The sequence below is a fragment of the Ictidomys tridecemlineatus genome, chromosome 9 (assembly GCF_052094955.1).
Source record: "Ictidomys tridecemlineatus isolate mIctTri1 chromosome 9, mIctTri1.hap1, whole genome shotgun sequence".
In the NCBI taxonomy this organism is placed as follows: domain Eukaryota; kingdom Metazoa; phylum Chordata; class Mammalia; order Rodentia; family Sciuridae; genus Ictidomys; species Ictidomys tridecemlineatus.
The window spans coordinates 38,310,759-38,322,433 of NC_135485.1; the positions used below are offsets into that span (position 1 = coordinate 38,310,759).

At 42.9% G+C, this 11,675-nt stretch overlaps 1 long non-coding RNA gene and 1 other non-coding gene across 3 annotated transcripts; both read left to right on the forward strand.

Moving 5' to 3' along the window:
* Positions 1–1,119: 1,119 nt before the first annotated feature.
* On the forward strand, positions 1,120–6,223 carry LOC101977890 (uncharacterized). 2 transcript variants are annotated; one of them, XR_257701.4, is made up of 3 exons: positions 1,120–1,277; positions 1,560–1,701; positions 4,246–6,223. It is a non-coding gene; the product is annotated as an uncharacterized LOC101977890 (long non-coding RNA). The 2 variants fall into 2 exon arrangements; XR_005737002.2 differs by lacking the exon at positions 1,120–1,277 and adding an exon at positions 1,290–1,310.
* Positions 1,946–2,069, forward strand: LOC120892486 (small nucleolar RNA SNORA26). The gene has a single exon (XR_005737203.1). It is a non-coding gene; the product is annotated as a small nucleolar RNA SNORA26 (small nucleolar RNA).
* Positions 6,224–11,675: the final 5,452 nt, after the last annotated feature.

The window sequence follows — 11,675 nt, forward strand, 5'->3', positions numbered from 1 at the left end:
AGGCCCAATAATAAACTCAATCGATTCAGCTCCCTTTAAACTGTATTATGAGCACTTTTAGTACCAAATACAGACTATCCTGAACTTATCTCAAAAGCCACTATAAATGGATTTTGCTCCATGATTCTTGGCACAATTAACAAACTACCTGGGCTTCCTGCAGGTCTGGCCCCAAGCCACCCTTATCTTAGGCCACATTTCTCCTATATGCTCAAGTATTTTGGGATTCTTAAGCAGATCAAGCACTTTCCTATTCTACCTTAGAGTTCTGGGCAAGCTGTTCTTTCTGCCTATAGACAGACATCCCCACCATAGTTGCCTATTTTGGTCAGTCAATTAGAAGAAGGCCAGTTTTTTATTTCCCTTCCGGCCCCAACTCCCACAAAAAGTGCGTGTGTGTGGGGGGGGGGAGCGGGGGTGTAGTATAGTGTTTGAAGAGTTCTGTGTTCAGACTGCTTGGGTTCAAATCCCACAAAAACAAACTGCTAACTGCTCTCTGAACTTGGGTAAGTTGCCCAATATATCCATTGCTATCCCTACAATTTGGGGATGATAAAAGATATTTTAAATTTGTTAATTGTTGGCCAAATTCGTATCTGTCATCTTGAGAATGCTTGTAATACTCACCTCACCTCCACCATGCCACCCCCAGCTGATTACAGTCTACTTGGTGAGCATTGTAAATAAATGAACAGAGAGCACGAGGTCTTTCAGGTTTAGGAGAGGCCAGGAGTGAGTTTGTTGAACAAGACATGATTGAAGCCCTGAACACACTCGGGGCTGTGCAGTTTTTAGGAAAATGAAGCGCTGGGCTGTCCCAGCCCTGAAGTAACAAGGAAGGCCTCCCTAGCCAAGTATTCGGGGAAGGCACGTGGGTCCCAGAGAACCAGATCTCCCCATTACCAAGAACTAGTGGGGAAGATGAACACGGCATTCTCGCCTGGTTCTATGCCTGAGACTTAAAGAAGGATATTCTCCCTATTCAGGGTCTGCTCCTTTTACAGCCATAGCAAGAGCTGGAAGAACTCCCCCCTCCCCCGACCCCGGCAAGCTGAAGCTCCAAAGCAGCCAATGGCCAGGCCGCCCCTACTCGCTCCGGGCCTAGACTTCCTGGGGATTGGCCGCCCACCTCATGGCCCTCCTCTCCGCCCGCCCCGACCCAGAGTCTTTCTGAGGATTGGTTGTCTGCTCCGCCGCCCTCCTTTGCGCCCTCTCCGCCCTCCGGGTCTCTGTGCCTGGCGCGGAACTCCGGCCTTTTTGTCCCACGGAGTTGGTCGGTGAGTGTCTCCGTCTTCGGGCTCCAGCTGCTAGTGCGTTCTGCCGGCCTGCAGGCTGGGTTAGGGGTTGGGCTTGCCTCGCGTCCCCTCAAGCTTTGCCCGCCCGGAGCTCCGCTGCTCCCGGCGGCCAGAATGTAGGGGTAGAGCAGCTCTCGGCGGTCCGCGGGGCGGGCAACCTTGTCCGTCCCGGGGCCGCGCGAGACACAGGCGCCGCGCGCAGCCAGGCGGAGGTTCCCCTGCGAGGACCCGACGCGGTAACAAGTTTGCGCTTTGCTTCCGCAGGCGGATCCGCTGCTACTTTGTAGTGAGTGGCGGGCAGGGCCTCAGCCGCCGCTGCCGGAACCCCGACCTGGGCTGACCTTGGGCCGTGGGACATTTGTCTCTGACGTCTCGAAGACAGAGCGATCTCAGTTCTAAAGCGCAGGTACGTCCGTGTCTTGAGTGAAATGTAAAGACCCAGGCCACGAGCACGCGGCCAATGGCGAACTGGGTGCTCAGGCAGAGGCCCGAAACTGGCCTTCTCTTAACCGAAAGGAAATTTACATTCACGTGCTTACCCAGTTCAACAACTGCCTCTAATGGATTTTCAGACTTGCTAAAAAAAATAACTGAGACCCACAAGGCAGTACCCAGAGTTAAACAAAAACTCTCCCAAATCGCCCTTTCCTGTGCCCTTTTAAGGTTGATGTAGTGCTTTAAGAGGCTAACACAGAAGGGTAAAGGAAAGCTCCATAAAAACCCAGAGAAGAGACTGCAAAAACTCTTCTTTGGAACCTGTCTGGAGTTACAGATGAACTAGAAGAAATTTTATTACAGATCTAAATATCTTTGTGATGTTTTTATTACAATTCATAGAAAAAAAGTGATACATTTCAATTTAAACTAATCTTCAGGCATGCTTTTCAGACTCCTGGGAATACAAGATAATGTTTTCAAATACAGATGAAATGGGAGTTTTGAGATAAGACTAGTATTGGCATCAATCCCATTTTAGTTCCCAACTATTCCTTTTTGGCTCGCCCTCTCTATGAGGCTGCACGTGGTCTCCTCTCCAAACCCTGGCTGAATCCTATCACACCAAATTTCCACAGGCTTCAGCAAGCCCTCCTGCGGGCCCCTGCCCTCTGTCTTCCTGCTCTTACTTGCCCATTCTCTTTGTATATCCTTGAAAAGGATGGATATGCTCTGGGAGTCTTGGAACCATCCAAGGTTGGACACCCTCCTGCTTGAGAACTTTAGCTTTGGCAGCCCTCCTAGTACAGGAATCAAAGAAGCTAACCTTTGGATCTCTTACCACAGTCCTCTTTCCACATCACCTCCGAACTCCTCACCTACAAAGGCCTTTGGATCCTTCTTTCCAGGATTCTTTCCCTTCAAGTTGCTCATAAAGAGGATTCTATACTGACTTTTCAACCCTGTCCACTGACTAATCTGGCTAGTCTTCTCCCTTAAACACTCCCATCCTCCTCCACTCCTGTAGAGAGACCCTAGAAAACCTTCTACCTCACCCTACCCACATTTAAGAGGAGCCCCTGCCACAGGCTGCCTACACATGGTTTACTGATGGGAGCTCTTTTCTTTATCTGCAGGGCTGGATAGCCATAGTATCCCTTAAATAAATCACTGAGGTCAAGCCTCTGCCTCCCAACAACTCCACCCAACAGATGGAACTTATTCCTCTCATAAGGACCTTTACCCTAGCTCAGGGTTACACCCGTAACATTTACATAGACTCCAAATATGCTTTCCACATCCTCTTGTCATGCTCAGCCAGTGGGAGGAGAGGGGACTCCTCATCATCAAGGGTACCTCAGTGGTTAATGCTTCCTACATTGTGCCCCTGCTTAGGGTGTCCCACCTCCCCACTGCAATAGGAAAAACTTCTTGCAGATCCCATCAAACCGAAACTTCTACCATTTCCAAGGGAAATAACAAAGCTGATGAGGCAGCAAGATAGGCAGCCTTGGATCCCCCCAAAGAGGCCCCCATCATGACATTCTTAAAGAAGACCCAATCCCCAGCCACTCAAGACATACTAACTTATCTACATATCCTCTTTCATCCTAATACCTCTGCCCTGCAATAATACATAAAGTCCTATATTACCTCTCTTCCCCTGGACTCAATTTCTAAAGATCTTTTCTGCTTCTTGCAATATCTGCCAAAGTTCCAATCACAACTCAGATCTTCACTCAACTGCCTTCCCAGTCTGTCAAGCCTGGTGCCATTTGCCTGCATCTGATTGGCAGATGGACTTCACCCATATGCCCACAGTAAATATCTCCTGGTCCTGGTAGATACCTTCACCAGCTGGACAGAGGCCTTCCCTACAACTAATGAAAGGGCTCAAATGGTGGCTGACACCTTAATGAAAGGAATCCTTCACTGCTTTGGGTTGCTCTGCTCACTACAGACTAATAATGGCCGGAGTTTACAACTCAAATCTCCCAAATCAATTCAAAGGCCCCAAACATCCCCTGGCACTTTCACATTCCCTACCATCCTCAGTCATCTGGAAAGGTGTTATGAACCAATTGAGCCCTAAAAATCAACCTTGACTATCTTTAGAGTTACAGTTAGACTGACTTAAATGCCTTCCGCTAGCCCTACTTAGGGTTAGGGCCCTACCAAGAAAGCCCCTAAACATTTTCCCCTTTGAGCTGATGTATGGTCGAGCCATTCCCTCCAACTCTATCTAGCTTACCAACCTTCCACACTCCTGCCTCATCTAATGACCCCTCTCTTACACTATCAGAAATAAACTATAGGCCAATGTTGCCTATCCTAAGGCCTCATGCTGTCCTCTGACTCTGGGAGACAGTCTCTCCCCAACCCCCTCCTTTACTAACCTCAAAATGAAAGAAACCATTTAGGGTAATCTTAACTACCCCTCTGCTGCCAAACTCAAGGGCATTCCACACTGGATTCATAATTCCCATCTCAAACTGTTCACATCATCTCATTACAGGATCTCTGTCTTTGTGCATCTCCAAAACTTCAACTTTCAACTCTACGGAACTCCCACTGATTCCTGAAAGAAGACTCTTCTCTGCCAGAGGAGGCTGCTACAAAGAATGAGTAACCTGAATGTCTATTCCCTTTTTACCTCCATGGCACTAACCTTCATACTTACCCTCTTGCCAAACCCAACCTCTCCTAAACCAAATCTAGCTAAGGTCCCGGAGTGTCCTAAGGCCTGCATTTCCCAGGGTTACTTTGTGGCCTATACCCATGTCCCCAAAGAATGCTATGATCGAGCAATCCTCTGCAAACGAGGTCAGACTAGGTATTGGACAGGTCAATCAAATTTCAAAGCTAGACTAAATCAATGTCCCTGGCCAGATCAAGCCACTCTCAAGACTTACTGCTGGACTTTCCAGACCCACATGGGAATGTCGGATGGGGGTGGGATGCAAGATCAGGGCCGCAAAAAACACATTTTTACTGAGCTGCCCCAAGTACTACCTCCATAATATTTTCTTTCCCACAAGGCCACCCAATCAGATGGGAAACCATACCTAAGGACCCTGTCTTAATTTAGATAATTAATAGTACTCACTATCTGCTAAATCTTGCTAATCCTTCTTTGGCTCAAGGATGTTGGATGTGCCTAAAGGCTGGCTTCTCCTATATAATAGCAACTCCTTTAGACCTAAACAACTCATTGGTATTCAATGAGATCTTCCCAGACTCCGCTGACATTTCATCTAAGCTTGTGCTCCAATGTGTTTTAACTCATCAGGGATTACATCAGGTGGGGACTTGCAGGACAGTCAGACAGATCATCCCATACACAGTGTCTCAAAACTCCCACTCACCAGTCTCCAAGGCTTCCTTCTTGTGCAGGACAAGTATATATCATTGCCTACCCTCCAGATGTAAGGGTGTATGTGCTTTAGTCCTCTTATTTCCACCTATAGAGGTCATCTCAGGGGATGAGGAAGTCCCTGTCTCTCTCATGACTCATATGAGCCCTTTACACAAATGGGCAATTCAATTTGTTCCCATACTAGCCACCCTGGGGGCTACAGCAGGCCTAGCCACAGGAATAACCTCATCCATTACTTATTATCATCAGCTCTGCAAATCAGCAGATAGGGGATATCCAACAGGAAGCCACGTCTATACTAACCCTTCAGAATCAACTGGACTCCTTTGTCGCTGTGGTCCTATAAAACTGCTGTGGACTGGACATACTAACAGCAGAACAAGGAGGCCTCTGCCTATAGCTACAAGAGGAGTGTTTTTAGTCAACCAGTCAGGGGTAGTGAAGGACAAGAAGAGCAGGTAGAAAAGAGGAGAGAACAACTAGGCCAACAGTCCCCCTGGGGAATGCTCAATCTAGTATGGCCTTGGCCCTGCAAGACCCCTATTAGTCCTCTATGTTTCTCCTAATAGGACCATGCCTGTTAAATTGCCTACAGAAGTTCAGATGCAAGATCAGATACAAAAATTCACCAACCAGTCAGTCAACTACTTCTCCAAGACTACCCACCCCTGACACCCAAGACGAGATCTAGAACTCTTTGTCAAATCCTCAGACTCCAGAGACTCTGCCCCCACTTAAGCCCTCCCTGACCCCTGTTACAGGAATAACACTCTTTTGTCTCTAATCAGCAAGAAAAAGCTGCAGAAGAAAGACCTTCATCCCCACTCCTGGTATCTGTAAAAATAAAAAGGGAGGAATGTTGGCATCAGATCTGCCATTTTAGCTCAGGAGCCATTTTATCTAGGAACTCCTAAGACAATGTTGATCAGCTTCTTGTAAAATATGTAACTGCTAAAAGGTCAGCCCCACCCCAGCCCATTTTGCAACCCCTAAACGGCATGTGAAATTCCTCTTGCAGCCTATAAAGCCCTCGTGAGTGTTGACACTGCTGCTCTCCTTGGAGGGACAGTCTTGCAGGTTTGCTCTATGAGACTGACAATAAATCGCTTATGTGAGATTTGGTGTGAATGGTGTGGTCTGTGGACTTTGCGAATGTCCTTTCAACTAGATTCCCACTTTGCCAAAGTTTTAAGAATAAAATCCTTGGACTTTTGTTGCTGAAATCTCAGTTCTTGTCCAGGATGCCAATCCAATAACACGAAAACAGTTTTGAGAAAAAGGAAAAAGAAGTTTTATTGCTTTGCTAGCAAAGGAGAAACACTCTTGTTCCAGAGGCTGTGATTCTGCCAGGCATCATGGGGCTTTTAAAGAGGTGATTCAAAGGCTACATTCCTTGTGTTTTCTGGAGTTGAAATTAACTTGTTAATTTGGGAGACAAGTAAGGAGATAGTCATTTCTGAGATCTCTGGTATCATCCCTTAAGTTTAGATTATTTCTTCCTATGGTGGATGTGTACTCGAGGACAGATAACTGCCTAAAATGGGGAAGAAATGTAATCCTGTTTCCTCTGATATTAGGGAGGAGTAGGGAGAAAGGAAGAAAAACCTGTCCATTTTAAAAATAAGTTGCAGTGGCAAAGTATCAAGGGCTACATTCAAAGCATAAAGTAGACACTGTCACACAATCACAGAAGGGAAGAGTAAATGCATCAAGGGAAGAGATTGAACTCCTGCCATGCAGGAAGGGGCCTGATAGCCCAAAAAACCATTTTGGTGAGCCATTTTAGGAACTTATTATATTGGTTCTGGGTAGAGCATCAAAGTATCTTTCCATCCAGATTTATCCCACCTTCCTTCCTATAACTTCCATCTGGGTTCACCTTCATCTTTCCTTTTCCACCTCTGGGACAAAGGAGTTGGCAGGAGGTATTCCTACAGGGGAGCCTCAAGGTCTTGTACATTTGAAATAGGCCTTTATGGTGCTTATTAATATGTCTAGTGGTTAACCTCCAGCTGTGATTCCTGTGTTTGAAGAAGACTGACTACTGATATTCTTGTTCAGGGTAATTACTTTGGTTTTCTTTGAAGGTGGGAAAAAATCAAAAAGAGTAAAACACATGTACATAATGCTTGTCCTAGAAATTTACTGAGAAAAAAAATACTAAAAGTTGTTTGATTAAAAGATCATTTTAAAAGTTTCCATTCTTTTTAGAGGTCAAAAACAGAAGTACAAGCCATAGATGCTGGGATGCTCTGATGTTGTTATTTCAATAACTGACAACATCAATTATTCTACAGTTAGGATAGGGAAGTGCCTCTAATGACATGAAATATTCTTACATGTAGAACTGTCTCTGCCCTGCCCCAGGAGTTAGAACAGTAAGACTGTGCCTGTGGTAGCAGGACATTGTGGCAGGTGCTTCATGTACCCCTTTCACTTAATTTTCTCAACTGAGGTGTAGGTACTATTCTCCCATTTTACAGATAAAAAAATGGGTTAGGTGGGAACTTGTCAGAAGAGTGGCTCTGAATGAAGAACCTCACATTTGTAACTGGCTTTGTAACTAATGAGATCCCTTGAAATTTGGTATTCTAGTATAACAGTAAAAAATAACATTTAAAGAGATTGTGCCAGTTTTGTGGTGGAAAGGGCCACAAAAGAGCTGTTAAAAATATAAGATTTTTGATAGTATTTAATTGCATTAAACCTAGTTTCCCACAAAGAGAGCACATGTCAGCATGTTATGTGTTTCTAATGTTCGTACCATGATGAGGTATAAAAGGGATTTAGGGGCTGTGACTGTGGCTCAGTGGTAGAGTGTTTGCCTAGCATGCATGAGGGAGGGTTCAATCCTCAGCACCATATAAAAATAAAGATATTATGTCCACCAAAAACAAAAAAAAATATTAAAAAAAAGAGGGGGCTGGAGTTATGGCTCAGTGGTAGAGCACTTGCTTAGTATGTGTGAGGCACTGGGTTCGATTCTCAGCACCACATATAAATAAATGAATAAATAAAGGTCCATCAATAACTAAAAATAAAAAAAAAAAGGGATTTAAGCTGGGCATGATGGTACACACCTATAATCCTGGAGGCTCAGGCAGGAGGATGGTGAGTTCAAAGCCAACCTCAGCAAAAGTGAGGCACTAAGCAACTCAGTGAGAACCTGTCTCTAAATAAAATACAAAAACTGGCTGGGGATGTGACTCATTGGTTGAGTGCCCCTGAGTTCAATCCCCAGTACTCAAAAAAAAAAGGCCGGGAGATTTAAAGGACACAGTGGTACTAGATCACTAGAATATATAAACATTAGATGGCTATGGAGAAAGTTTCTGGGATGAAATGTGATGGTCTGCAAAGGTGCATGCAGCCCAGAACACATTCACTCCTTGTAACCAATTTACTTGTCTAGCAGTTGACTTTTTTTTTTTTTAAATGAGCCTGAATACAAATGAGCTATTTTCCAGAAACTTTAAAATAAAGGTATTTAATATTTACTTTGGAGTCATTCTTACTACTTCTAACATTTTTCTGGCTTTACTAAGATTTATGTTCCATATTATACTCTAAAAGTCTGGTCTTATAAAAAGTCTTCAGAAATTTATTCGATATGTATAGGCAGGTCAAAATTGCTAGGAAGAGCAGTAAGTACAGGCATATGCACTAAGTGGAAGTCTTCCCGCGGCCATCTCCCCTACCCCCCAAATATCAGCTTTATTTGTAACAAACATTGGAAGAAATCCAGATGTCCTTCAGTGGGTGAATGGTTAAATAAACAGGTACATCCACAACATAGAGTACTATGTAGCAATGAAAAGGAAAAGACTATTGACAAGCAGCAACATGGATATATCTCCAAAGACTTGTGCTACATAAAGATATCCAATCTCAAAACACCACGTATGGTATGATTTCACTTATGTAACATTATTTAAGTGACACAATTATAGAAATGAGTAACAGATGTGGTTTTCATGGTTAAGTATGGAGGTAAGGGCCTCAAATGGTAAGTATTTCTGTGGAAGGAGTTTTTTATTTCAGATTGGGCTGGCAGGTGAAGGGCTCTATGTGGGAGACCTGAAGGAGGAGGGATGAGGGAAGTACCATTAGGATACATTTATATATTTGGGGGAAGACCATCTCAAATGGAGGGAAAAGTATAAAGAGCAAGGTCATATTTTCACCTTTCTCTGACCAAACATTCCTTCCCCCACATAAGTGCACTTGATCTGAATTTCTGTAGCAGTCTATAATAGCCTTACCACATTTGGAACTGTTCATGGTATAGTTAGATCTATACTTGACTCATTGCCCCTTACTTTATAGGCCCTGGACTATTAGAGGTGAGGTTTATCTAAATTCCTACCATATTTGTAGGGTCTAGTTAAGTACCTGGCATACTCTACATTCTCAAATATTTAACTTGGCTCCTATGCCCAACTTGACAACTACAAGGAGCAGCATCATTATGAATTCACTTAGTCGAATTATATAGGCATTCAGGTGAGTCACCTGCTCATAGGAGCAGCAATGTTAAGAGCCTAGGTTCAAATCCCTATATGTGATCTTATAAGTTACTTCTTAATCTTCATTTCTAAAAACTAGTCATACATAATACATATAACTGCAATGTCAGTAGTAAATGCTCAGTAAATTTTATTATATTAGTGGTACTCATTTTTATAATATATGGTAATTAAAGAGAACAAAGTCACAATATCGGTATTTAGTATTTATATAATACTAGAATAGCTTTGGTCTTTATTTACAAAGTAGACAAAACAGTGGTTGTGACCATATAACTCATTGCCTACATTTCAAGAGCTCTGTAACTGTGTGGCTACAGACAGCAAAAGATGGAGTACACTTCTTGTAGAGATTATGTAGTGTAGCCATCTTATTTCTCAGAAAATATCAGAACTAGATAGTGTGGTAGGCTGAATTAACAGGTTTCTCTGGAACCTGAAAATGTTAGCTGGTTTGCAGATGGGATTAGATTAAGGGTTTGGGGATGTGGAGATTATCCTGGATAATCCTAGTGGGCCCTAAATGCAATCACAAAGCCTGTGTTGGCTTTCATCACTGTAGCCAAAATACACTACTCAATAAGAACAGCTTAAAAAAGAAGTTACTTTGGACTTATGATTTCATTCATGATCAATCAGTTGTATCACTATGGGCCCAAGGTGAGGCAGAATATCATGGTGATCAGGAAGCAGGGAGGGAAGGGGCTGCAGGGAAGATGTTCCCTTCTGGGGCATGTCCCCAGTGACCCACCTCCTCCAACCATGCCATACCTACCTATAGATAACACCCAGTCATCCCATTCAAAGTAGGATGGACTGATTAGGTTCTAGGTCTCAAAATCTATTCATTTTACCTCTGAATATTCCAGGATCAACAGGAGGGGGGGGGTGCCCTCATAAGGGAGATTCCATACATATAGGGGGCAGTCATGAAGACAAAACACATGTTTGAAGATACTGGTCTTGGAGTGAGGGAGCTAGAAGATGGGAACGAATGACCCTCCTGAGGCAACATGTACTTGGCTTTCAGACTTTTAATCTTCAGAAAGGAGTGAATAAATTTGTTTGAACCCATCAAGTTTGTGGCAATTTGTTATAGCAACCACAGGTAACTAACAAAATGAAAGCTTAAGATTGCAAATGTTTTTGATGGGAATAAAACTACCACACCAGAATACCTCCCAGACTATTTGTATTAATACCAATGGAAGGGTAGAAGTAGAGCTTATCTATTCATGGGTCAATTTTTGAAAAAAAGCCACGTGGGGTGGTGAATTTAAAATTGAGACTAATAATGACATAAGCATGTGGGTAAAATGCAGAATAAGCAACTACATCAAAAAAGTCAGTTTTTAGTTTATTAGAATGTCATTTTATGTATGCTTTTAACAAATTTCATTTAAACAGTATAAAATACTAAGTTAAAAGATTTTAGTAATAGAAACAAGATAATAGGAAAAAACTATAATTTTTTCCTTGTGGGCCATATAGCTTTGGTCAGCAGTATCCCAGAGGTGACACAGACAATTAAATTTTTTTCCATAAACCATGATTGCTATGGAAGTTTTGCATTTTAACTAATAAAACTAAACTGGTCAGATACCAGAGGGCTTACTTAAGTCCTTTATATTATAGGTTGCAAGAATACTAATAATGACAGGAGATAACCCTTAAACACCAGTATAGCAGAGACCAAAAAGGAAATTGGGGCAAAGAATATAAATTTCTGAAAGAAATTCATAATTGTTGAACTCAAAAATTTATTATGGGAAGGAAGAGCTCATGAGATTCAACTAGCTCCTTAAAAGTTAAGGGCAAACATATTGAAAAAAATTTTTTTAATTAAAAAAAATTTATTATAGGTGGATACGTTTGTTTTTATGTGGTACTAAGTATTGAACCCAGTGACTCACATGTGCCAGACAAGTGCAAGCAATCTACCACTAAGCTACCCCAGCCCCCTGAAATTCTTTTCGCATTTTTTTCTTGGCTTATCAGAATTCTATCTATTTGAAACCATTTTTCACTTATTTAGTAAAGCTG